General features: G+C 43.9%; 1 long non-coding RNA gene across 2 annotated transcripts in view; it reads right to left on the reverse strand.

Moving 5' to 3' along the window:
• Positions 1-3,029: 3,029 nt before the first annotated feature.
• The window catches only part of LOC102065644 (uncharacterized), a 28,566-nt gene continuing 9,907 nt past the window's right edge, over positions 3,030-21,688 (reverse strand). For both annotated transcript variants that reach the window (XR_271107.4, XR_003380460.2), the window contains 3 exons: positions 13,881-13,989; positions 12,965-12,985; positions 3,030-5,921 (listed from right to left, as the gene is read on the reverse strand). This is a non-coding gene — a long non-coding RNA (uncharacterized LOC102065644). The remainder of the gene's footprint in view (positions 5,922-12,964; positions 12,986-13,880; positions 13,990-21,688) is intronic.

Raw genomic sequence — 21,688 nt, forward strand, 5'->3', positions numbered from 1 at the left:
CCTTCTTTTGGTGCAATATGTCGCCCTAAACAATAAGTTTTCATTCTGCTGACAGTGATTCTGATCTTGTGACTGTCAAGGGAGAGCTTATGCTTCCACTTTCCATATTGAGTCATGAGTAAGCTTTCCTTAGTACTTCAGCAGGATGGGGCTCGAGTTCCAGTTATTTTATGTTTGCTAATGACCTTAGGTATCACACACCTATAGAGATGCCATCAGCATTCCCTTCAGGTTACACCTCTCTCAGCTGGCAGGACGTGGTATAGGATGATCAAATCTGTCCAAGAAGGGAATAAACAGGAGTGCATTGTTCATCTGAAAAATATACTGATGGCCCCTTATTCACTGCTGGGGAAAATGAGCTAACTCTCTTACATGTAATAAGCAGTATGTTATAATCCCATCTTGCCTCTTTTCTCTGGAAACCAAACACAGACCAGGCAATCCCATAGATCAGGAGTTTCTGGTGGAGATCATGAACTGACCTGAGCACTGAAAATGAATGTCAGTGACTCAAGCAGTGCCGTGTCTTTCAAAAACCTACAGACTCTCAGGGTGAAAGAAACAAGGGAATATGTGATGTTTGATGAGTCAGGATGCTTTCCCCTAGCATGATTGTTTCTCTGCCTAATTACACAGACACAATAGAAAAGAAATTAGATAAGACAGGTAAGGTTTGTTGTGGATGTCCTGGTCATCTAGGACATAAGAACCTTATTAACCTGACATGAATTGTAAACAAGCGACCCTGTTTTTAAAACAGCATATTGCTTTTAAATTGCAGGTTATCTGTTCTGAAAGAACACCACTTAATGGGTTATCTTCTCCTTTAATCAGGCACCCTTGTTGACATATCATTAAATCCCACTTAACACAAGTGTGAGAAGCCTGCTGTTAGAAGCTGCAAGCAGATAGCCAAGGAGGACACACACATCCTCCCATGACACTTGCAAAGAAGGCCCTGATCTGTTCATAAAAGGTCAGGAAGGGAGAAAGGAATTCAAAAGCCTTAAAAAACAGCCTGGACTGGAGTCTTGAGTAGTGCGTCATCACAAGTTTTCTTCTCCTGAGGGAGTAATTCTTCAGATGTTTTACGTGCCCCTTGCTGGTGTCTCTCCATGTTTCTCTTCAGCAGCAATTTGTTTGTTTCTGCGTTTATTCAGCCTTCTTTTTTTAAACAGAGGCAGAGCTAATAGACATCTGTGCATATGGGAGAGACTGAAAGGGTGACACTACCTCCCTTGCATGCCCACTGCCCAAATGCTAACACTACCTGGTTAGGTGTGCACATTATGGACCATGCAACAGAACAGGCATGGAGCTGCTGCAGAGTCCCTCCTGTGCTGATACATTCTTCTTCCCAAATCTGGCTGGCTGCAAAGGGCTCAGATAATAATATGGCTTTTTCTGCACAGGCATGGCATACCACTCCTGATGTCTTCATTAAAAATAGCATGCTTGAGGATAGTTTCCCATTCTGGCCAAAACTTTTTTTCATATAAGAGGCTGGCAGGTGTTCATGGTTGTGGTGATGTTCAGAAAAGATGAATCCTCCTTCTCATGTACCTGCTATATTTTCAGTTTCAAATAAAGACATGTACATTGTATGGGAAGGGGAAGAAAGGAAGAGAAAGGGGTTTCTGTCACTTCACATGATCATGTAGGTGATTTCTTATCATTATCAGTTCGTGATCTCAAAGCTCCTGATGAATGCATGTTTAACCTGCACCACAAAAACTGCAATTCCTCAGCAGTCTCTGCTGGCTTGGAAACTAGCAGTGCCCATTCTCCTGGGATTTGCAGCCTTGGCTTCACAAATTCAGGAGGTTCAGAGCTCATGAACTGGGTTTAATGACAGATGAGGAGGAACCCGAACAACTCGAAGCATGCAATGACCCCATTAGAGAGAGGTCAATGTTCCAACAAAAGCCAATGCAGGTTTCACAAATCTCCTTTTCAATAGCACTCAAATTGTATGTTACCATGTCCTCTTTCCTCTGTGTGGAGAAGTACAGTCCTGGAAATCTGACATATACTAATACATGAATTCTGAGAGAAAAAAATATTGAGAAAAGACAACTGTGTTGTCTTCAGAGAGTTGTCTGTGATATGGACCTTAAGTGTTACAGATGGTGTCCATAGTATTGAGAGCAGCCTGACAAGTACATTCTATGTAAATTACAGTGTCTTCTCAAAGATAGTGATTGCAGGTTAGTCCATGCATCAGCTTCTTCTCACACTGATCCTCACAGAATTGTCTTTTCTCTTTTCCTTGCTCTTGTGCCTTCCAATAGAAAATCAGTATGCAGCCAAAAAGATAATTTTGCTAGGCCAAAAGACCCAGCTGGTGTTTTTAACATATAATTAGATTTTCTTTTCAAGAGTACATCTCCTATAAGGAGGACATGACTACCAGAGGACGTGACTACCAGAGATGTCCCCTGGCCATTTGCCAGCTATGGAGCATATCTTATAGTGTCACCTGGAATGATCTTTTGGGACAGAACAGCTTATCCTGCCTGAGCAAATGCCAGAAGTTCAGCAGAATCATGGAACAGATAAGGATGGAAGGGACCAGACTTCCTCTCTGGTCCACTGGGTCAGAGGTTCCTGAGGATTTGCCTGGCAGTGAAGACTGAAACAAAAAAGACATGTAGTATCTCAGCCTTCTCTGCAACCTGTGTTTCAAGGGTCCCTGTTCCTTTCAGCAGAGGACACACATTTTCCTTAGAATTCCTCTTGTTATAGAAGTATCTGAAGAAGACCTTCTTGTCCGGTTTTCGGCTGTTTGAAGGGCCTGGAAAGGCCCGGAGTGGCCTTGGGGCAGCCCGCGTATCAAAGGACGAGAAGAGGCTTCAGTTCTTCTTTCGGTCTTTATGTTTATTAATTGTTTATCTAAAAGATTTTCTTTCGGCCCGACAGAGGTCTGCTCAGCAGCCAGCCATGAGCACACTCTGTCTGCCCTCTGGACAGTCACCTATCTTTATACCCATAGTTACGTGTACAATATTTATCATTTTTCCCCAATCCTTTTTATTCTTATTGTCCGGTGCACTTTCAGTAATGACCAATCCCAAAGTGCCACCATCACCACAGAAGATGGAGGAGAAGAAGAAGAAGAAGAAGAAGGACAGGACACGCCCCAATTCCTCCATCTTACTTCTCTAAACCCCGCTGTACATAAATCCTAAACCCTGTGTCTCACCCTCTAATTAACTAATCCCTTCACCATTCACCCCGGTGAAGTCCTCCTATCCTCATACAGGTGTCGTCTCCTGTGTAGGATCAAAGTTCAGCCACCAGACACTTCTGGCAACATTCCAGGACTCCCGAGCCCCCCAAGGGTGGTCTCGGTGACTCGGCACCTCAGTCCTGAGGTGCTGAGATCCCACACCTTCTTATCCTGGACATGCTTAGCAAGGTTCAATTCCAAAAGAACCCTGGGCTTCCTACTTGCATTTCTGCATACTCTAACAATATCCTGATATTCATCCCAGGTGGGTGGTCCCTGGTTCCGCCTCACATATCTCCTGCTTAAGTCTGAGTTTGGGCAGCAGTTCCTTGTTCATCCACACAGGTCTCCTCCATCTTTTGCTTGACTTCTTGCCACTGGGAATGTCTTGAAGGCACTTCCCGGGCTTCATGCACCTGGTTGAAGTATTCCCACGTGAGCCTTGTTTTGCTACATACAAGAAAAGTACCATGTCCCCATTTTAAGGGTAGGAAGAGGCTCAGGTTCAAAAACACCCTGCAGTGTATCCACAAAACCTGAGGCAGCATGCCTATGCTTGAGTCCAACCAACTCCCCTCCTTACTTTAAACACTATTTATTTGTTTTACCTAATGATGCAATGTGCATGAGTCGGCCCTGGCACTCCTCTTTTCCCAGGGCAGGGACTCCCCTGCTAGGGCACCGTCATTTCCTGGCCTGCCTGCTCTCTCTCTTGGCAGCTCTGTGAGCCTTGCCTTTTTGCACAGAGGTCAGTGAGCATGTCAGAGAGACATCAGCCCCAAATTCAGACTGTAGTGCTTAGGATTGCATTGAAGGCTGTGGAGATGCTTCTGAGGTGATGGGGGATGAGAATCCAGTTTCCTCCGCATAGGGGGCAGAGCTTATTGCGTGCCCTGTTTGAAGGAGACAGGTAGGCTGTGAGGTACCTCTTCTTTGAGAGCAATCTCAAGGAGAAAGTCTTGGGGGTGTTAGTTGCTGAAAATCTGGGTATGGCCTGGCAATGTACACTTGCAGCCCAGAAGGACAATGTCCTGGGCTGCATCCCAAGCAGTGTGAGGGATGGGATTCTGCCCCTCTGCTTTGTTCTTGTGAAATGCCACCTGGAGTGCTGCATCCAGCTCTGGGGGGCCTAACAGGTTGTGGATCTGGTGGTGTGAGTCTGGAAGGGGCCATGAATATTATCAGAGGGCTGGAGAACCTCTCCTGTGAAGACAAGCTGAGATGATCAGAGCTGTTCAAAGAAGAGAAGGCCCCAGGGACATCTTATGGCACCTTCCAGTCCCTAAAGGGGGCTACAGGACAGGGACGTTTTGCTATGGTTTGTACTGATAGGACAAGGGGGAATGGCTTTAAATGGAAAAGAGGGCAGGTTTGCATTAGATATTAGGAAGCAATTCTTTACTGTGAGCATGGTGAAGCACTGGAACAGGCTGCACAGAGAAGCTGTGGATGCCCCATCCCGGGAAGTGTTCCAGGCCAGGCTGGATGGGGCTCTGAGCCATGTGGTCTCGTGGAAGGTGTCCCTGCCCATGGCAGGGGGGTTGGAGACAGATGACCTTTAAGGCCCCTTCCAACCCAAATCATTCAATTATTGTGTGATGTTTTCTGGCTGTTGGAGGCTTCACAGTGCTCAGTGTCACACATCCTATTCCTTGGCTTTCCTTTTCCCTGCATCAGGAATTGAAAAGTGTTATGCTGCACAGCAACTACCTCGTTACTGATTTTCCTTACATGGTGGTTTGACAAGGGTGCCTCAGTACAAAAGAGACATCTGTAAACTGGAGGAGATTCAGCAAACAATAATAAAAATCACAATGCTCTTGGAAATCCCTGTAAGGCAGCAATTTAGAGCCCAGCTACTAGCATGCTAGGACAGACCTCAAGTGAAAATAAAAGAAATTAAGTTGTTAAATATCTCTAAAGCAGGCATGTCAGAAGTATTATTTTCTGTATGCTGTATGTGCTTGTGTAAACAGCCTTTTCCACTTAGGGCTATGTCTCCATAATTATGTATTATTTGCAAGAAGAATGCAGAGCGTGAGGAGTGAATATGTTCCAAATGTGTCCGAACCCTGACCAGGCAAAAGCTGTGATTTTAGCTCACTTTAGGGAGAGGAGAACAATCCCATGTCTTTTGTTTATTCTTCTTGAGCTCTTTGTAACAATTGCACTTTTCACTGGAAGTGACTCACCTGGCAAAGAAGATAAGAAACCCAGATGAACCATTCAAGAAAAATATAGTGCTGGAAACTATCCTCCAAATTTAAGGCTTACAGTCCATCTGAAACCATACTCATATTCAGGCCCTTCAGGCTTCCCTAATTACTGAGAAGAACTATCATTCTTTTCTAAATGTGGTGTCAGCATTTGTTACAAGCAATCAGCACAAAATTATCCAAAAACCTTCCTGTGACCTATAAACCTGCAATTTGATATGCCTCACCCAATTTTCATTCTGTAACAAGTGAATTTTTTGCATAGATTTTTATTGTAGAGACTCTTTAATCTACCAGGCAACACATAACAAGATCCCATGGCTGGAGGCTGAAGATAACCATGTTTCAGCTAGCAATAAGGTGCACATCTTAACAGCAACTAATTAAGCATTGAAATAAGTCCTGAGGGCGTATGACGAATTCATCACTTCTTGAAGTCTCTGAACTTCATCTTTCCAGACATCATGCTATACCTGAAATACAAAGTGTGGTCTTGGTACAGGAATTATAGGGAGGGGCAGTGTTACGGTATTTCTTAACGTCAGGGAGAAGTCATTTTCCACATCAAAACCTCCAGGTTTTTTTTTTTTTCTTTTTTTTTTCTTTTTAACACACATAATGAAATTCATTCCTTCTCCAGTATCAACCAGTCTACTTCAGTGGAAATCAAGAGGCCACTGCCAACTTATACCACTAAATAAAGCCAAACTTTTAAAAACAGATATACAGCTGAGTTTCAAGATGCCTACTGGGCTGTAGAGCAGAATTTTCAGACACACTGCCGCCCGCTCCTTATTTTTAGTGAAGTCTTTTTTTCACTGTCAAGCCTTCCATCTCTAGAACAATACATTGCTATTGAAATATTCAATGAGTCACTTTTAAATATCCCACAGGAACAACAGGACATTTATCTCATGCTGCAGAGCCTGTATTTTAAAAATAATTATCTTAAAAAGAAAGCCCCATGCAACAACTGAGAAAAGTCCAAATGCCTTCCCCTTTCTGCTTCACAGAACTTTCTCTCCTTCTGCCTTTCTCTTTTCCTTTCTCATCTACTCTTCACCCACAGGGTTATGCTGAGGTGACTATGAGGACACCAGGCTGAGACACTCTGTTTGCATTCCTCCATCGATTTGGGTTGGCTACTCTCCCCTGTGTAGGCTTGGCAATGTGAAAAAGTGACCTTGTGGCAAACTTGGGTGTGACCTTCTAGAACGGCAACAGTTCCCAGCATGACTGCCTGGTCTCCGAAATATTACTCCATGGAAAATTTGAGGCAGCTTATTGCATGTGCACTGACAAACTTAGGTTTATCTTAGGGGAGGAGCATGCATCTGTGGAGTTATCACAGCAGGGCTAACTCATGAAGTTGCCACATCCTGGCTCCCCTGCCTGGAACTTGCCACAGAGCTCTGCTCTGTGCCTTCTTGCTTTGTTAATGGTGTTATCCCAGAGCCAGATGCTCGCTGTGAGACTTGGTGCTTCTGCTGCTGCAGCACCTCAGCTGCACCATCCACTGCTGCTGCTGCTCTGGCTTCCGTGGCTCTCTTGCTCTAGCTACTCCTTCAACTCTGAAAAGGCAAAAGGATCTTGGAAATGTTCTTCAAAATGTCACCTTCAAAATATCTGTGATGCTATTCAGCACTTGTAAGAAGTGGTTAAGAAGGTAACTGCTGGATCTTGCAGCTCTGCAGCTTTTTGCACCATGAGTGCTGCTGTCAGAAGACCCCAGGTGTGTGGATTCAAATATATCCATTTTGGGACCAAACTAAACCTCTGTTTTCCTAAGGATAACATCCTGTACAAGGATTTTGACAGTAAGATTCACAGCTGAGTCAGAGGTTCTTGCAAAAGGGTTCTGACGCACCAAGGAAAGTTATAGAGCCTGCACCACCAAACATGAGCCAGACACAGCTCACAGAGCATCACTCTCTGTGACCCTGGGTGCTCCTCTGAACTGGGAGATATTCCCAGTTCAGGATATTAGATCCCTATATGGACTATTCCCTTAAGAGTTGGACTCAATGATCCTTTTGAGTCCCTTCCAACTCAGGCTGTTCTGTGATTCCAAATTATTGGCTCTGCCCATGCAAGGAATGGACCCAAAAAAGCACAAAAAGCACAAATCATTGGCCTACCTTGTCAGTGAACTGTGTGCCCCACACTGCTCAAAAGACTGGACTTACATTCTGTTTTTATCACCAACAGCCAAGCCACCTCAGCCTGAGCTCCACAGCCCTGCCATGGTGACACTGGGGTTTTCAACTCTGCATGGGCAAGGCCGGCCTTCACAGGCACAGAGAGCCCTTCCAAGCCTGGAAAGCTAGTTTGGAGGTGAGGGAGGACAATATACATATTTCTGACAAATCAGGGTAATGAGGATCTTCCATGTTGTGCTGTATTTTGGACTAGAGGAACTTTTTCTCTGCTGAGGTGCTGTTATGCACACATACATGGCCTACTAGAGCATAAATTGTTACATTTTGGATTTTTTTTCAGTCTCTGATGCTTCTGACAGCCCGAGGCTGGCACGCAGGTGCAAGAGTTGACTGGTTGTCATTGGTATGTCACACAAACAGTGCTTTGACCTGCTCCTTCCCACTCCCCAACCCACCCACATACTGCTTTGCTCCTCATGGGAGCAAAACAACAGAGATGAAGCAGCTGTGAAATACACCTGCCCTCCGTTTGCAGCCCTGCTCGATTACACACCTTTAACTTGGCAATATAGATCAGTTATGCTGTAATATAAATACATTTCTTTCCTCTACCCACAGCTCTGGATCAATCAGCAGCATGAAAGAGTAGGAGGGAAATGAAGTAGTAACATGGGGGTAAAAAAATAAGTTGATGTGGTAATCAGCCAACTAAACACCATTAGAACATACTGTCCTGCTCAGTGGGCGTACAGCTGCACTGGGCCATGACCAAATCTATTAATAGGCCATGCAGAGCTCTTTGTAGTTCTGTGAGCAAGGCTCCTCAACACTGAGCCTTGAGCTCATTCTCTGTAAATGCAATAACTCCCTCATGGTGTATAGTTACAGTAGTTGATGCTGCAGCAAGGATGAAAAGTCTGACTCTAGTCTCTTAGGCCAGAGGCAAAAATCCTGCTCTTCATTTTTTGCCCAGACCAGAAGGGGGAAATAATGCTGGGACCATAAAGTTATTCTAATGTGGACAGGAGATTGCTTATAGAGTATCTGGGTTGTTCTAGGCTTGATGGCAGACATAAGGAGTAAAGATTGGGGTGGAAAATACATAGTTTGGTTTTTTGTTGCTGTGGAAAGGACCTGTTGCATCCCAGAATGTTGCATCCCATCCCCTGTTGCATCCCAGGTCCAGAGGACTGGGCTGTCACATGCCTGCAGTATCCTACACCCTGTGGACCAGCACACTTGCCACGTCAACTCCATAATCCGGCTGCCATTTTAGGATTGTATGCCTCCTGCCAAGAAGCCTGCACACCTACACAAGAAACCCCTTAGTCCCTGTCTGTAACTTCACACCAACAAGCAGAGATTTCCTGCCTAAAAGTTATTTCATTTTAGAAACATTTAAAGTTAAGGAAAATGATTTCTACCTCATACCCAAAAGACACAGGATGGCGGAACAGTGCAGATCAGATGTTTAGAGAAGGTAACTCCATGTACCAAGGTACTGGGGAGCCATTACTCCATGAAAATATCTGTAACACCCTTGGGCTGCTCCACTCTCTTTCCCCAACCATAGACTGGTTTGTGGCTGGAACCAAAAGCCAGTGCTGCAGCTCTATGATTAATTCTCATCTTCCCCATGACTGAGGAAGGGACTTGAGGTCCCTGGAGGCAGTGGATGCTTTCTGCAAGACATGACCCCAAAGAATTGGAGTCTGGTGAATGTCTGGAGTGCTGTCTGAAACTCAGGGGTGAAATCGTGCTTGGTGGGAAAGAGCAGCAGCAATGCAGGAGAGAAATGCTCCAGGGAGAGGGTGTACCCACAGAACACTGGAAGAAGCATGTGTGAGGCAGCAGCTGAGGAAACAGGCAGCAGGGACATGGTAAGCATTTGGGAAACAAGCAAAGGCAAAGTTCTGTGATGGAAGGAGAGGTGAAATGAGGGCTTTGTCTGGAAACAGCCTGGGGAGAGCCCTGCATGAGGTCAGGGGCTGTGTGATTTGCACTGACTGTGCAAGTTCAGCCACTGCAAGCTGGGAAAGCCTGACTGCAGCTTCCGGGGCTTGGTGGGGCACCTCTCCAATTCAGAGTGGGGCTGCCACCTAAGTCATCTTGGGCTTGGCTGTGTACATTTATTTATTTAACTGGATTGCCCAAGCCAGCAGTCGAGTCACTGCCGACAAGCGTCAGTAAGACTTTCACACCTTCCAAGGTTCCTCTCAGCCCACTGGCAGCAGCAGGGAGGGCTGGTTGGGGCAGGCACACAGCAGGCTTGCCAGCCCTGCCTGGGGCTCCTTCCCCAGTCAATGGAGCAACAGGGAGGGGGTGCAGCCTTCCGGCAATGATTCAGCCCACCAAGGAGCAGAACCGCCTTCGTGAGGTGCATGTTCCCCTGCTCTGACTGTAGGAAGAGCCTAAAGCAAAGACAGGCTGTAATTTAAGGATCCCAGCCAAAAAGCTCAGAGTTAGAGAGGATGAGTCTGGCTATCCATGCAGATAGACGATATGTGTAAAAGTCAGCATGGCATAGCAGAGTGAGAGAAGGTGAGTCATCTCAGAGCTGACTGTACAATAAGCACCACTTCTTGTGTAATTATAAATGCACATGAAGTGGGAACTGGTGTGTTGGCTGTGTCTCCCAGCATTGCACATTTCAGTTAAGCTCTCTGGAACAAGTGGCTGTCGGTATTAGTTTTAAGATAATGCCAGTGGGAAGTAGTGAATGACAAAGCACTGCTGGCAAGCAACCAAGCTGTTAAACAACATCTGAGAAGCACAAGTTATAAATTCTTTACTATATTAATTTGACATTACAATTTAGAGATAAGGCTTTCCAGGAACCCAAGTGAACCAGCATTCAGGTTTACTCATATGGTGCATCTGAAAAGAAGTCAGTAATACTTAATATTTGTATACTATTCTCCAACTTCTTTGTTGATGAAAAGCTAGGTCGTTTCTGTTTCCAGGGCTAGACATACTACTTTGGCACATGCTCTATGTTATTATGATAAATCCAACACAGATACTCTCTAGTCATTTTGGACTGTAAAAATATTTCTGAAGGCAGCAGCAAGGCTGCCTACAACCAAGTCAGGATGAACTTCAAGGGCAGTTTTTTGTCCTTTCTTCACAGCTGTTTGTACTACCAAACAGTGCATTCCCAATATAGTGGTTTCTTTCTGTAGTTTTCTGGTTTTCTTTTTGTCTGGTTTTCTCCCATGCTTTCTGCCACAGGTGCATTGCCAAGGCAGAAGTGTAGAAGCTACATCATGCAGCAGCCAAGCAGCCTATGCTTTTCTCAGCCAAAGCCCCACAGCAGCAGTCACCCTCTGTCCCCAGGAGCAGGGACCTCAGCCCAGCCAGGCAGCTGTGACGGGTCTGTCAGACCCCAGAGCTGATGCAGAGGGATGTGCATGGCCCAAAATGTGCTTCCTCCTACCACATGACCCATTACAGTGGTTGGTCCCTCAGCTGCCTTGCAAAAGCTTTCAGTGCAGGGAGGGTGGAAATGCTCAGAGCTATGTGGGTGATCAATGGCAAAGTGTCAGTGGGTGGGTGAGGGAACACAATGGAGTGAGCAGCAAGCATCAGGCGCTGGATACCATGCAGACCACAAGGGCAGCATAGTGAGGGAGAGGATTTGAGTTTGTCACACCTTTTGCCTCTGTTCCACCTTCTTTTCCCTCCTTTTTTTCCTTTTTCTTTTGCTGGGATAATGCAAGTGGAAAAGGGCATCCAAACCCATCCATCCTGCCATTCAGGACACTGTTTTTAAAATAAAACCCACTATACTGGTGTTTATGCGGAGAACATACTGGATAAATATTTTATGCCATGGATTCAGTTTCTTATCAGGACCTGTATTAATAATAACTATATAGTTCCAATTGCTAGTGGGCTCCTCTCCCAATGAATGCTTTGTTTAAATGTATATTGAAGACTTGTTTTTACAATGGCTTTCTTCTCTTTAATAGGATTTGACATGTTGGCTGTGGTATAGCATGTGAGTGGTTTGTAAAAAGATTTAAAATATATTTCTGAATGGTGCTATATAAATACTGCATGCATTGAATTGCATTATTTTATTGTGAATCTGAAAGGTTTCCTGTTCTATACCATAATACAATTTGTTATTTTTCCAGCACACACATTAGCCTGCATTCAACTTCTGCACAAGGTAGAGGAACTCAAATTAAATTTACAAGCACACCTGAGCAAAGCTAGTTAGCTGTGGCCAGATCATGTTTCTGTGATTAAATAATGCTGGCTATTATAACACATTGCAAGAAAGTGCAGCTATAAATCCCTGTCTCGGTTTATTTCCAATGCTTCATTGTACTGCAGAAACTCTGCTATACTTTCCAGTGGGCAAAAGGCTAGATGGGGGACTGAGTCAGGCTGAGAAGAGGTGTTAGATACTAACTTGGAGGAGATAAGAGTAACAATGCTGCTCTCCCCCGAGCCTTCCCCTCAAGGACGTTCCCATGCTACACAAACATTAATAAATTGATCTTCATTGCATCCAACCACAGACTTTATTAGCTGAGGAAATTGGTTCCCAGAAAAATTTAGCATTTTGCCCAAGGCCAGAGAGTACGTCCACAGTAAAGAGAAAGAGCTGGAGACCTTAACTTATTTCCAGTTTATGTTTAATGTTACATTAGCGTGTAACAGCGTGTGCCGAAGGCTGGGTGTTCACATTGTCAGAAATGGAGGGGAATGTTTCACACCCTACAGCCAGACCCTGCTGACCATGTTGGTCACCACCAAGTACCCCTGGGGACCTGTTAGGGCAGCAGGTCCTGAGGGATTGAGGGACCATCTCCCGCCTGCCTCTGAAGATAAAAGTCCATGGCTCCATCACTGTCCTCACTGGGACATGTCAGGAGGTCTCTCAAAGTGCATCTCTTGGGGTTCATACCTACCCAGCTCAGGAAACAGAGCTGAGGAGGTCCTGGCCCTACAGTCATCCAGGTTACACTGCAGCTTTCCCTTTGATGGAAACAAGGGTGACAGAGCTAAATGGGGGGCTGGTGCATACCCAGCTCTGAGCTCAAATACACAACACATGGCCGGGACAGACATCTGAGGCTGGGGACACTAAAGCAGCTGAGCTCTGTCCAGAGTTCAAGGTTTTTACAGGTGGCTCTGACAGTTTTGCATTTTATTAAGCTTTCTCATTTACGAGTCATTTACATTGTTGCCAAAATTTGACCACTGGGAGTAAAGTTTTCCAGTCCAGGTGTTTGCCTGAGGCTGAATTACTTTAGATAGAGAGAAAAGCTTTGTGTAGTTGTTCCTCATGGCCAAGACTTAGATTGAGGGAAAAGATTGGTTTGTAAAAAAATGATATGACTTACCCTTTGAAACTCTCCAGTGCTCTGTAAATGAAAAGATAATTGTATGAGAGAAAGGAAAACAGACCTTGACCAAAACAGAATTGGACTCTATGGGCACAACTCAAATTGATGGTTACTGTGGGAAGAGTGATGGAGGGCCTGGGTGAGGTGGGCCGACACAGGCAGTATACCATGATTTAAAGTGGGAGAATGGGCCAAACACCAGGCTTTACAGAACTGGACTGAATTGTTGAGACTGAGGAAAGTTTGCAGTGAGCCAACTGCTAGGGTGTGGGGCAGAAAGTACAAGGGTAACCATTTAAAGTTTTGCACCCAAGAGAAAACACTAGTCTATAGCCTGGACTGGGCTGGTTCCTAAATTTCACCAGTCCACTGCTGTCAGTGTTTATGTGTGAAACCACTGCTGACAGCATGTTTTATCTCTTACATAGTGTAAGAACCGGCTCTCACCCCACAGGTGTGGTCTTTTAGCTGCCTTGGCAAATCTCAACATCATGGTGTTTACCCTGCTGATAAGTCATGTGGATGTCATGCAACAGTACTTAACTCCCTTTAATTTTGTCTTTAATTGCACACACGCACTTGGGGTTTCTTCATGTATTCAAAGTCCTTCAGCCTCATCCTGTGCACTAGAAAAACATGTCTCAGCTGGCAAGCACCTATTTCAATCTGTTATTTTCCACTATATTCCTGATTTATACCATGCTCTTTGAATCCTGAAATATTTTCTTCATGGGATTTTCTATAGTCCTTGCCACTGCAGAACAAGAGCTCCCCAGCCATTAGCTGGTTCATTTTAGCAGAACTTTTCTGTGATGAGATATCATGATACTGTCATTTGGCAAATGGGCATCTAAGTCAGCACTGCAGCTGCCAAGCCTGAACCCACCGGGGCTTGATTTCTCAGAGCACTTACTGTACGACACGAGGGTGTGAATCACTGAAGCATCTCTCTGCCTGTCTCAGCTGAGACTGGGAGCTCAGCATTTCTGCACACCAAACCACTGGGCTTGGAAGGTAGGCACCTGGAAAGTAAAAGGACACAATTAGGACCCATCTGTGAGAAACCTGGATGAACAGTATTTCCCAACTCTCTGGAAAAAATATCCAAGGATGTAAATTTGTACTTTTTTTTGTGTCCCACAGTCCTGTATCTTATTCCCTTCTAGCTTTTGTAATAACATGAAGAAGAGGTGCTGCCATAGCCACAAAGTGGGTCTAATTTGTGTACTGAGGGAAGGAGCTGTGTGGGAAAATACTGCCTGATCAGACAACCCAAACCATGTCTGCATAATTCTTGTTTGTATGGGAGATGCATTAAGGTATCAAAGGTAATTTTAAATTAGTGTTTTCTAACATTTGTGTGCCTGTTCTGCCAAGCTTATTAGTATTCCTTCAAAGAGGGGGTTTGATTTGTTTTGGAATAAAGCTTATTTATTCTAATTACACATAGGAAATAGCTAGCTCTATTTTTCTTACAAAATATTTTTGCAAATAATAATGCCCTTCTCTTGACATTCCTCTCCAACTTGGGTTCAGCATTTGAAGATGATAAATGGGCATCAAGCTCAGCATTTCTACCACCTCCTTCCTACCTGCTTTGACTCTTGTTTCATTAGAATTTCAGCAATGTGCTGGTTCATGGCAGATAACCTCCTCTCCCTCTCCAGAGTGCCTGTGAGTGTGTACGGGGTGAGGGAATGGGTGCATTTCTCATCTCCTCAGCATTTATTACATTCCTCTTTCTCTACCTCCTCTGCAGCAATAAATCAATGCTACTTGTTATTGTCTACTCCTTGGGCAGCGTCTCAGGGGGAGAGGCAGACTCTCCTGACTATAATGCCATGTGTTCTATCAAATGCTAAAACAGACCTAAAGACCCAAAGTAAACCAGTCTTGTTTTTGCAGCTTTTGAGGGGAAGGATCCTATCCAAGTCCTGCCAGCTGCATCACCCATCAAGAGGCTTTGGCACACAGGCTGCAGTTACCAGCCCCAGCCTTAAGCTGCCTGCACAAGCAGAAGAGGACAGTGTATCACTGGAGCAATGTTTCTGGTTTTACTCTGGGAAAGAAAATTTAAAGTTTCTGGTGCTGATGACTTTTTCCTGCCAGCAGGCAGCTCCATGACTGAGATGCTGGATGAACCTTTCCATGTATGTTGAGATGTGTTCATGCTCCTTGCACTTCTGCCACTTGTTAATGGCAGAAATATGCTCTAGAAATACATTGTGGGTGAAGTAAAATACAACCCGATTATTGTTTACTCTATCAAGACCAGAAGCACACACACTGGTACCTAGAGAAACTGTAGATGTGGCACTTGGGGACATGGTTTAGTGGGGGATTTGGCAACCTGAATGACTGTGATTGTAAATGAAAAGCATCTTCATAGTGGGACTGTGGCTTGCAGCAATTCCCTGGGGAAACTTTACCCAGAAAGCCTCTGCCTTTTTGTTTTGTTGCTCACTTTCTAATCACAGCAAACTGTTTTCCTTCACTCAGGCTTCCTGAATTTCTCCTGGAATAAAAGGTCTTCCCACAAACCTGACCCAACAACCAGGGATTAGATGTTCACTCCCCTCTCCCTACTGAGAACACCCTGAAGAGATGGGCTCGAGAAATGATCATGAAAGAAATCAGTGGGGTGGAGGAGTGGGTAAGAAAGACAGGCACATGACTGCTAGAACAGAAGTGTTTGGCTAGTCCAAGCCCAGAAGCACAAAAAAATACCTGACACACCTGCATTGGGATGCAGGACCAAATTACACAGGCAGGTTTAAGCTGGGGTTGCAACTGGAATTTTTTTATCTTTAACTCCTTCCAATGTTAACTGAGGTAACTCATATGGGAACCTTCAATGCAGAAGTTACCGAAGGGGTTTGCAGGCAGATTCTCAGGGTTTTAGTGCCAAAAAAAGGCCCCCTGACACATTAGCATGCTTTTATTGTGGCTTTGTAAATTTATTTTGCATTTTCTTTCTGCAGTAGCAAAAGGTGTACAGTTAGATCCCCCCCAAGCAAGAAGTGTACTTTATCCAGCCTCAGTTTGTCAGCAATGGCATTGCTAAAAGCATGCACGCACATGCACCTCTTTCTCTGTGTCTTCCCTAAACTTTGACTATTTTTTTATTAAAGTGGCTGCCTAAAGCTACCAACAAACCAACAAAATGTTCTGGGTATGAAAAAACCCCATCAACTCCAACTCAGATTCCTTCTCCTGCTCTGATTTCACCATTTCTTCCTGCCCCTACCCTGGTTTTCAAGGGCACATGCAGGGGTCAGGATGCATTTTCAGACCTTTTAAGGGAAGATGATGTCCTTGCATGAGACTTCACTCAATCATAGCCCCCTCTGCCAGGGGCACTGTGAGGGCAGACCACAGCCTGTGCTGCAGAGAGGCAGGCCTGACATGCAGAAAGGACCCATCTCTTTCATGCTGCTTTTTAAGGCTCCAAAATCTATTGATGATAAGCAGGCAAAAAAGTATTACATGCAGAAAGGGAAGGGGTTGCTTTCTGTTTGCTTCTTTGTTCCCCCCTCCTAAAAAACATCTCCCCAGCCTTCAGGTAATTGTCAGGGTGTGGACTCACATGATGATAGGCCTCAGATGCGTTTGCAAATACAGCACAGACTTTGAGGGATATCTCTGGTTCAAGAGCTCTCCTTGCCCCTTGACATGGTGGTAAGGGGTAGAAAAAGGGATAATTTTATTTAAGTTTTAATCGTTAGTTTACTTCAAATAATTCCATATTGCCATAGTCATGAGAGAGCAGGGAGTCTCGTTCAACAGGTGGACTTTCTCTGCACACCCTCTGCTTACACTGGACACTAGTTTGCCAGTTTCCTCTGTAGAGATTATTTAGATCTCATAGTGCTGACCAAACATGCTTAATGTGGACAAAAGGATTTCAGGGTTTATGCAATCAAATGCTGTAGGGATATCCAGCAGTGTGAATGCAGGCAACAGCCTAGAGCAGACCATCCATCACTGTCACCAGGCCCTGTTTCATTTTCACATGCCAGTTAGATGCTGAACTGGAAGATGTCCAGGATCTTGCAGGTTTGAGATGGAGATGGACCAGCCCTTCTCAAGTGCTTTTATCATGTTCAAGGTAGAGCAAGATCAGATACTGGGTTATATTGAGAGAATTTGCTTGCATAAAGCAACAATTAAATAATGATAAGCTTTAGGTGGAGGTTTAATGTCTCTTCTGGAGGAAAGCATGGATGACCTCATGTTTTGGCTTTTTTTTTTTCCCTAGAAAAAACAGAAAGCAAGAATGACAGTGGAGATTTCCATTAAAGACTTTCCTCTGACTGTTGTGTAGAAGGGGTTGATCTGGGAGGTGGAGTATTGACATGCTGGTCAATAAGGAGCCTGTATGGAGCCTTCTTTCCTGAAATGTCACATTGGATGGAGGTAGTTTTCTGCAAGAAGCAGGCTGAGAAGGATGGATAATCAAGATGTTCAAGACTGACAAGACTATCTGTGGCTCAGAATAAGGCAGGAAGTGTAATTAAGGAATCCTTTGACTGAGCCTATGTGGATAGCTTTCAGAATGAATAGCTTGGGACAAGATGTACAAAAGTGAGCATGTTTTAAACCATCAAGCAAGGAACCTTGGTCTATAGCAGCTGTTTTAATCTTGTTTTGAATTCATATTTGTTTGTTTTCTTTAAGGAAAATAAATTCTGATTGCTGGGTAAATACTAAACTGCATCTCTTAAATAAAATGTGACTACTTTAAACTACATTCAGTTCTTTTTGTTAATGTTAGCCAGGAGTAGAAGAGTTCCTAGAGGATACACAGCATGGGAGGCCCCGATTTAAATGGTATATGTTTGTTTGGAAACATAGTTTTAATAGTTTTTTTTTCAGAGCAGGAAATGGTAAATGATCCACTCATCTTTTTCTGTAGTTGTTGTTATTATTGTGTTTATGTTGGATTCTACCCCCACAGAAAGTGGAATTAAATAAAAAGTGAAATACACTTATTTTGCAAGGATGCATTTGTGAAAACAATGCAGTTGAATTGATCTGATTGCTTAGGTTTTCAAGATTTTAGATGAATACAGCTGATCTTCTGGCCCCAGAGTCTAGAAGTGGAGAAAAAAGTCCGCCTGGATCTCCAACTCCCAGATATTCTCAGCCTAAAGTGACTAAGATGGCAGACTGAGCTTTGTCCATCTGCCCAAGGCCCGAGGTGAGTTTATCTGGGTGCAGATGAGCTGTGCCCTGGGCGCAGACCTGAGCTGGCTCACACAGCACGGCTGATGGGTTCAGGTGCAGGGTCACGTGAAGGCAGCTTTGGGATTTGGAGGTCAGGGAAGGTTCAGGAGGTGGATGGTCCTCTTTGCACAGAAGTGAGCTTAAGCTCATAAACCCAGCCTGTTTCCCTGCACAGCTGCCCAAGTGGCTGGTGCCATATGTTTTGAGGTGTGTCTTCTTCTAGAAGACACACTCTGCCTAGCAGCTTTTACTATTATTATTATTATTACACAAAATGTCCTCGTTGCAATGCCACATATACTATGGAGGACACTTGAGCTGAATAAACAAAGTAAACAGTTTTGTTTCAAAAACTTGTTGAGCAGACACATGAATTCTGCTTAGTCCATGACTTTTACAAATTCAGAGTTTTCTACCTTTTCTCAAAATTGGTAATTGAACTTAGAGTGCTTAGTACAAAATAAATTTCTTTCAATATAACTCCAATTGTATTATTAAATGTTGTAAATCCTGGCTTTAACATGTATTCATCACAACTTTAAATAGCCTCATTTTAAAAATAAGTCAAATTCTAATTTAAAGGAAAAAAATTCAATTTGAGCTTTTGTGCTTCCCCCCCTCCTTTTTATTTTTTTTCCTTATTTTGCACACAGGCAGATTATGCATAGGCAGGATTTTCTATGTCTACCCATGTTTTATGCCACTGGCAGCTCTTATTCTTCTGGCTTCTTTGATTTTTGGTTATCATGAAAACCTGTTCTGTAAGATGGAATTTATATGGAAATAGGAAAAATAAAAGGAAAATAAATAAAAAATGAAAGAAATAATTAAAAAATGAATATTCTGTGCTTGCTTCCTATAACACCATGCAACCATTAGAATCCATGTATCTTTCACTACTGATCCTTTACTAGAGGGAATGTCTGATTATCTGGCACTTTTCTGACATATCCTTTCTCTCCCTCTTTCCCTTCACTGGCTAGAGGGATTGGTGATGGTCAGAAATGCTGCAAACATAAATTACTCCAGCTTCCCTCAGGAAATGGAAACAAAAGCACACCCATTCAAACATTTTGAACTATCTTTTGAACATTTTAAAGTCCTGCAGAACTGGTGGAAGGCTTGAGGTGGAGTTTCTTAACCTGTCTAAATCAGAACTCTCTTCCTTGACATGAATCAGGAAAGGAAAAATTCAATGCTTTACTAATTTGTGCAGGACTTTGATGATAATTTGCCAAGAGACATTTAAGTGGTACAACATGAAATAACAGAAACTGAAATTAATGGAGTTGGAATGGGATTGCATTGTGCAGGGCCCCCACATATGGTTACAATTTGGTGTTTCCTCTGTATCTGACAGGATTCTTACAGAAAGAATGCTTCTGAAGAACTGCTACTGCACCCACCATGAAAGCATGGGGAAGAAAACCTCACCCCACAGTGTCTGGTCACCATTCTTTCTCCTCCCATGGTGACTCCTTGTGGGGTTTTTTGTGCTCAAAATTAAGCACAATTCTGAGTTTGCTCTTATAAGCAGACTTTTCCTTTGCTCATGGTTTAAATCTCGAGGGCAGCACTGGAAGGTCTCCTTGTTTGGAAGCAGTTGATAGGAACTCCATGAGCTCAGTTAAGCTGCCAACACGCAGCCCCATGAGCCACCTGAGATGCTGTGAGACAGCTGAGGTGCTCAGGCTGGTCTGGCAGCCATGGCACAGCACCTACAGGAGGCACATGTCTGCCTGGAGAGGCAGCCAGAGGCCAACCACTCCACTGCAGGACAGCTCCAGGGTTTCAGAACACACAGCACACCCTCGGTGTCTCCAGATGAGCTGGGTGCCTGAGCCTCAGTGTGGCCAGCTGAAACCCAGACAGAGCAGTCAGCAGCTTCTGAAAGCTGCACATGGAACCAAATGCTGGTGTGCAACCCAGTCGCATCAACACAGGTATCAATTTTCTTTTGAGGTATTCTCTCATATTGGAAGTATTCACACAGGCTGGCAAACATGATTTGGAACTATTAATAGTATCTAGGAGAAGCAGTTAGATGCTAGGTAGGATGTTCAAGACAACCAGAACCTCTGTTTTGGCAAGCAGACTTCAAAGTCTAAAGAGAGGCTCACGCTCTGTGGAATGAACAACAGATGATTCAAGTTTAGAGCCAGCCCAAGAGCAAAAAGCTCCAACTTGGCTCCTCCTGTGTTAGGCTGTGATGGTGCCTCAGCACACAGCGTGAATGTGGAGCTTGTGCGTCACAATGCTCACGAGCCAGCCTCTTGCCAAGCTCTCTCCTCACCTTGTAGACACGAGCTACACCTCCAGCCAGCCTGTGGCAACCACTGACCAAAGGGGAATGCCAGGGAAACAGAGTGTGCCACGTTGACACAAACCTGGCCAGATACAGCCCTCTCTGAAATGCTGAACTTGTGCCCAAGTATTAATCTGCCTTTCATTTCACTATTTACATTGCTCATAATTACTACCATGGGCACAAACAGTGAGTGATCCCCCTTGCTCAAGCCTGCAATGAGTCTGGCTTTTTCATAGCTATGCTTAATTGTTGCCAGGGTTCCCTGTAGGAGCATTAGCCTGCTTAATATTACATGGCTTGAGAAAATTAAATTATCAATATCAGGTTAAGAGCACTCAGTTGTTCTTTCTTGACTTTTGTAATTGCTTGTGTGATGGGAAAATAATTACTATGTTGAGTTTATTGTTATTCTCATTGTCCTCAGTTGTTGATTTTGTCGTTCAGCTATGGACATGTCTGATTTAAATTGTCTATAATATTGCTGTCTTAGAAGGAAATAGAAAGGAAAGGGGAAGGGAAAGGAAGTAGGAAAATTAAAGGCTGATCTAAGATTATCATAGTGTTTACTCTGGCTCCTGGCAAGCTCTGTTTGTAAAGGGAGACTCCCAAAGCAAAAATCATCTCGAGTGATTTTGTTAAAGTGACACTGTCAACTTCAATATCACACTTCAGGATTTTTGGTTTTTACTCCACGATAATTAACACTCAAACCAATTATACCCCGCTAATCCCATTGGAACACCTCAGGTTGCAGTTGTGAGAATAGAGAAAAAGCATTAATCTCTATCTTTTGGGTTGTTTTTATTGCAATTCCTAGTATGCTAATTTCATATTCCGAGTTGGAAAGGATTTACAAGGATCATCGAGTCCAGGTCCTAAGTGAGTGGTCTGATACAGGGACTGAACCCTTAATCTTGGCATTATTAGCACTATGTTCTAATAGCACAGTTCTAACCAAGTGAGCTAATCCATGATCCCCAACTTGTATGGAAAGCTTACACACAAAAAGGATCATGTGGATTTGGGCCATGCCCAAATCTTCTGTAATTTCTTAATAGGTCTCCTTCCTGTTGTTTATGTAGTTTTGTGATAGAGTAAGAGGAGAGAAAAAAACACCACCCATGATTCTTGAAAAAATATTTTTGAAACCAACAGGGGAAATAGAAAACCAGAAATCCTCATGAGTC

This window comes from Zonotrichia albicollis, chromosome 2 (genome assembly GCF_047830755.1).
Source record: "Zonotrichia albicollis isolate bZonAlb1 chromosome 2, bZonAlb1.hap1, whole genome shotgun sequence".
Taxonomy (NCBI): Eukaryota; Metazoa; Chordata; class Aves; order Passeriformes; family Passerellidae; genus Zonotrichia; species Zonotrichia albicollis.